The sequence below is a fragment of the Vanessa atalanta genome, chromosome 1 (assembly GCF_905147765.1).
Source record: "Vanessa atalanta chromosome 1, ilVanAtal1.2, whole genome shotgun sequence".
Classification (NCBI taxonomy): domain Eukaryota; kingdom Metazoa; phylum Arthropoda; class Insecta; order Lepidoptera; family Nymphalidae; genus Vanessa; species Vanessa atalanta.
This window is the reverse complement of record NC_061871.1, coordinates 194,496-201,355: the sequence shown is the minus strand read 5'-3', so window position 1 is coordinate 201,355 and position 6,860 is coordinate 194,496.

Here is a 6,860-nt window from a genome sequence, read left to right as displayed (position 1 = left end):
AACTTCTTACTAGATCTCGATCAAACCAATTTTGGGTTACATGGTAATGTAACCTTCCAACCAAAGGTAAGGTGTTTTTTTTTCTATTTTCTGTGTGACAATCTTAATGCGGCTCACATAATACATCGACTTACCAAGTTTACCACTTTTTTCCAAGTTTCGGAAAAAAGTGGCTGTAACATACGGACGGACAGACATACAGACATGACGAAATTATAAGAGTTCCGTTTTTTGCCATTTGGCTATGGAACCCTAAAAAATGACGGTCAGCCATGTAATGTAAACAGGAGATTATTGTTAATTGGATTTTAATTTAACGTCAGGATTATAATGTTTATAAAATAAAATAATAAAAAAATATTCTGTTACTAGAGTATTTATTTTAAGTAAACTGATAACATTAGAAACACTTATAATCAACGAATGGTACGCGAAAGCACTTTTACCGCTTATAGCGATCTCTCACAGGCAGCCTTCGGTGAAAGAAGCTTTGTAAGAAAACAAGTGTAAATATGAGAGTAGAGATACGAACTATTAAATTAGAATATAATTTTATATTAAAGAGTAATAGTAAACACAGTATACACACTAGAGCTTTTTTATTGTAAATTAAACAGAAGCTAAAGCATAAGTTACAATCAAATAACTAATGTATATTATTTCACTAAACATTAAATTATAATTAATTTTATAAGATAGACGGAGAGAATCTGTGCAAATTTTTGCATAAGTAACTTCTAAACTTTAAAGATGAAGGAAGCTCTATCAAAAGCTTAAGCTTGTAATTTAATTTTCTCCAAATACACCTACTTTATCGTTTTTACTAGTAAGCTAAAACACAACCTCGCTTTAATAAAGCTTTGGCAGACTTTTTATCATTGATATAATTGTTACAGTGTTCTTCGTGGTTTACTCAACCTTGTAATAAATACAAGGCTTCAAAAAATTTGTTTAAGCTAGTCATGGAGTGTTTTACTCCATGAAATCAATCGGTGTCAGAGATTTTGACAATCGTATGAGGGAAATCAGCGGAACGACTTATCAGTTCTGGAAATCTAGCCACCGCGATGCAGAAACTCGATGTTTTTAGTCCGCGCCATCTAGTGTCAATTTTCCGAAGTTGCCTTGTAATACATGTGGCGCCTAATAAAAGCTTCACTGGTGTTAATTAGCAATTTTATCCTTATTCTCTGAAAGAATAACATTGATGGTTATCAATAATTATTAAAAATTACAAATGTCTCAAATCGAAATCATAATATATTTAGATTTCAAAATACATTAATTATTTAATTGAATTTTAATTATTCTTTCTTCTTACAAGCAGTTACTAATGATTTTTGTATGTTTTTGCAAGTACATTTTGTCTGTATTATAAAGAAGCCAATAGAATATAATATGGTACTCGCTGATTAAAATGACCATGAGGATCATCATGGTATATAATATTTTCTACCACTTAGTAGTTTAGAGTAGTAAAAATTCAAAATCCCTTCCCCAATAATGGGGTTTTACGGACTTATATAGATTTATACTAATAAGACTTTGACGTGAATATTTTTTTTAGTATAATTCATCGGAAAAATTCAAATTACTTATAAATTCGATCACTTACAATTATTATAAATTCCATTCCTATCCAACCCGACACTTCAAGTTGCTACGACGCAAGGAATGTTGTTTCACAGATTTAATACTATAATATATTGTACATACTTTTATGTCATTTAGCTCAAATAACCAAGTACATAGAACACCTAGTATTTTTTAACGAAAAAATATGAACTTCATATTTTAAAATAAAACGAATTGTCTAAATAATACATAATATATGTAACGTAAAGCCGATTTATATTTTATGCAAGTTACCGAATATTTAGAAATAGATATTGAAATGCAAATAGCTCATACATTTGCACTAGAAGTTAATCCTCTTTGGTAGTAGGGTACAGCGGTGCACTCTGATATTAATTCGGGTCAAATTGCCACCTGCCCATACATTAAAGTCCTATTAATGAATCACGCATCGTATGATATAATTTAATACCTATACCGTGTTACATGGTTCTAATTAACTGAATAAAGAATAATTATACGTAGCACAGATACTATTATCGAATTTCAGGTCTCATCGCCGCGGTTGTTTTAGACGAAGGATCCAAGACATTGTCAACATCAACGTTGTTGTTTGCGGCTGTAGTCTTGAGATTGTTTATGCCGCGATGCAAGAGGATGAGTGGCGACTGAATATTCATTAGGGTATGGTGTTCGGGCGGCGTCGAATTAATAGCGGATGGTAAACAATGAACGTATTATTTATGAAGCTGATTAATGCTATTCTTTGTACAGATCGTTGAATTTTGGTTCTTTATTGACAATTAATAGTAATAATATCCCCCTTGCCGAATTTATATCATGCGACCATTCTAAGACGAGGCTAGCCAACTAAGTAAGAGATATGATAATGCTTAAGTACGTGCACAAACACAAATGCATATTCATGGTCTAATAGGGGCGCAATGTATCAAGGTCGGAAATGGAATATATGTAGGATCATCGGGTTTACATGAGCGGGTGATTCGAGCACGCTACGTCGAGATCCACAAACATAAAATCTAATCACGTTGCTAATACTACTAGCTGCTGCTATATATTTATACGTGAAGAAAAAACATGTTTTTAGAATATTATACGCTTGCAAATTTTGGCTTATGAACAATAAAATTGTGCCGTATTTATGAACCTAAGCTCGCATCTACGAACTAAACTATCGCAAGACATTGCGATGATCTAAACACGATACTCTGCTTAAGAGAAGAGTAGCACCTGTTTAAGTATGATTTTGTATTAAAAAAATATTATATAAAGTAATGGAATTGATATAAATTATTTAACTTACATTTAAATTTTATAAGAATAACATCATAAGTTTAGCTCTTATGATGCAAAATTGTCCAATTGTGTCAAACTATATTAGAATTTGACGCGTCTTAGAAATCCTAGTTCCGATAAGTACGGAAACAAAATATAAACAACATCAATATACAATAAGTAAATGGTGATTATAAATAATAAATGTAAGTAACTAAAGCACTTGTGTTATGGAAAATCAGAAGTAACGACGGTACCACAAACACCCAGACTTAAGGCAACATAGAAAAATAATGAACTTTTTCTACATCAACTCGCCGGAAATCGAACCCGGGACCTCGGAGTGGCGTACCGTGAAAATCGGTGTACACACTACTCGACCACGGAGGTCGTCTAATGATGGTTAATAATTCGTACAGCGCCAGTGCATATTTACGGCCCATTTGTCTTTGCAAAAAAAACCTTCGCTGACAATGAGGCCACGTCTAAGGCAGTAGTTTGAATAATAGAGCAGGCAGGCATAAACCACAGGAGTCGTGTCGCGATTCAATCACGCCGGGCCGGATTACGCGCTGGACGCTGCTGTACGGGATATGATTTAGCTTGTGTGGATTTCATTTGTGAAACTTGATTTTTGGAAACAAACCACAATGCAAACATAGTTTGAGTCTTTGCTATGGAAATCCGGAAATAGATTTAACCATACATGTATGAAGAATCAATGTATTTCCACAAAAAAACTTAACCTCAGTTTATAGCACAAATAACGTAGCTAAGCAAAATACGTAGTACTCATCGTTGTTTTTCAAGCATAATTTGCTCGTAATTTTTGTATTTATTTATGTAAAATTTTTAACTGATTTTAAGTTAAGTATTTATATGTATATTTGTTCTACGATAACGCTTAAAACTTCTGTCAAAGAACGTTCGTATGCATAAGGAGATATGAAACTAAGGATTATACAAATGTCAACATACTTTGAAATGAAACGATTGCCTCCAGGCTATTCCAAAAAATAAATAGTTATTTTATTATAAATAAATACAAATGTATGTTTAATAAAAAAAATCATCCCGTGCTCGGCGGTGAACGAAAATATATCTGGGAAAACTAAATCTTCCGAACGAAAATCCACACGACGTGCACACACCAACCCGCATTGGAATAACAAGATAGAATAACCCCCAAACCTTTTTCCAAATAAGGAGAGGAGGCATTAGCCCAGCAGTGGGCTTATAAATGCTGTTACTTAAATGAACTTACTTCATGTTAATACAATAAACTATACGCATAAATTTCTGATAAAAAAATGTCGTTGAGCTGAGATGTTTTTTTCCGAACCCGACGATAGATTTTTGTCAATCAATAAGCATTTTTCCGATAAAAAAAAGATTTCCATTTGAAATTAGATAGCAAATTATAACCTAGATTGTCTACGACTCAAAGATCACTTGTAAAGTAACCGATTTTCAGCTCACATTCCTGTAACAAAATAATAAAAACTGATCATTGCTTTAACGCTGGAGCTTTAATCCACAATACGAATATTAGCCCATAATTAGACCGCAACTCATTCCAAGTGGACGTTTTCAATTTATTGATAACGAATTGTATTCGATATATGGAGCGAAATTCACAAATAAAACGTAAATCCTATAATCAGCTTTCGTCCATTTCATTATAAGCATTCAATAAATTGTAGTTATAGCTGTCTTTATTATAACGCTACTATAATATTCAGATCTACCTAATTACTACACAAAAGTATTTAGTATAATAACTTACTTCCAATTTGCAATAAATTGTACAAAATTCGATTATTTTCATTTCGGTATCTTTGAAAAATATCTACATTTTATAAATCACAATTTAAATTGGATTCGACACATCTCTATGGGATAAACTAAAAAATGACCCAACGGATTTTTATACAGTTTTCAATAAGTGACGGAGGGATTCATGAGGAAGGTTTAAGTGTTATTAAAGGTTTCGTGTCAATTGGCCGAAATATGGTGATTATTGAAGTTGTCGAAAAAAATATGCCGAACAATTTAGAGATGTGTATATTACAATATTAAAGTTTACGGTAGACCCTTATTCTACCCCTATAAAGCTGGATCTGTTAGCTAGTATTATATGTTTAAATGTTTGTGTACGGATATGTGCATGTGAATTTAAGGAGTTTTTAAAGAATATAATCATTTACTTTGCATGACTGTCTCGGTACCGTCATCTACAGATGGCTTTTATACAAGTAAAGATGTGACAAGGTCTCTATTGTCTCGTGAGCAGCTTATAACTTGATTCTTGCAGAACTCGAGGGTTTATATTATGAGTCGGGACATTAAAATTATTTCATTTATTCTTTGGTCGTCCCCTACCTCTATATCCATCCACGTCCATGTCAAGACCTTCCTCACAAAAACGTCCTCATTCCTTCGCATAACACACCCATACAATGACACACAATGTGAATATATATGTATAATTGTATAAACAATGTATTGTGTATAATAAATTATAGTGTATGTTATTCTGTACAAGTTCTCTAAGCCGATAGTAGCTTGCAATTATGTGTAATCTATAAAATCACGACTCATAGGTGTTTGTACAAATTTTATTTGATTATGGCTTACATAACTTCGCACATCGCTCAAGTTTTCATCAACATAAACATTTTTACGAGTAATGTATTGACTCAACGCTAACATATACTGACGAAAGTGACAAAAGTCGGATTCTTTAAGCGTTCAACGACAATCGCTTTAATCGCTTAATGTGATGGGATTTTAAGTGCATCTGCGGAAAGAGATTAAAAAATGTTTCGATCTAAAAAAAACAGCGTCGCTTTAGTGATATTTTGTAAAATTATGTTTTTATGTATAAGGATTCGTCCTTGTTTATTTTGCTTTTTAAGTTTAATACAATATAGTTGATACCTATAGTATAAAAAAAATTGATCGTCATTAGACGCACAACAGATGTAAGACATCGAGGTTCACATCGGACATTTGTTAAAATAGTTAATGAATAAATAAAATTTCTCAGACCTTATGCATTGGGCCCAATGACATATACATGACATTCCCTACTAACCTTTAATTACATGATTTTTTGTAAATTTTCGTTTTATATAATATTTATTTCTCCATAGAGTATAAAAGTAAATAATTCCTATGGGCTTCATACATTATCACATATTTGCGTAGACTGGCCTTTAAAAACGTAATGGATTCAATATAATTTGTACCATCCTATATATAATTAAATATTTAAATTTCTAAAGATAAATTATTGAAGGATATCGATTACATTCAATTATTCATTGTTATTATTATAGAACATATAAATTAATACTTATTCCAAAGTACGTTTCTAAAGTATTATTGCATTGGACAACTTATTGGACCCTAATCTTAAAACTATAGCTGTTCAGACGTTGTTTGGGAGAACTTCAGAATGTATTAGTCTTTGCAGTGGCTTGCTCTAATCTAAACATTTGTCCAGAGACGTCTCTGTTTATCTCCTAGACAGGACTGGAAGGAGCACAGTGAGGATCTAAATTACTGCTTAGAATAAATAACATTCGGTCGAAATTAGTTTTCAATATTATTTCACACTGCAGTATCGCATGTAGTTTATTTAAAAAAATCTAATCTTCGTATGTAACGTTCACTCTTGTTTTACATTTTACTTTTATAAATTTTTGCGTTATTTTATATTTTTACTGAACATCAGCAGATCTCCGCTGGACTTCGAGCTTGTCGCCTTCTTGGGAGACGTGGCCCACAATGACTTTTTCTGTTTTCGTTTTAAAACAATATATAAATAATCCATAATAAATAATATGTGATATATAAAATAATGTATATAGTGTTTTTTTTTATCCTGTTTACGGCAATCCAACGGGCCCTGCTCTGTACTCGATCAGAGAGCGTACAGTCTCGGCGACTCTGATGTCGCGTTTATGTATAGATGTCTTTTGGGA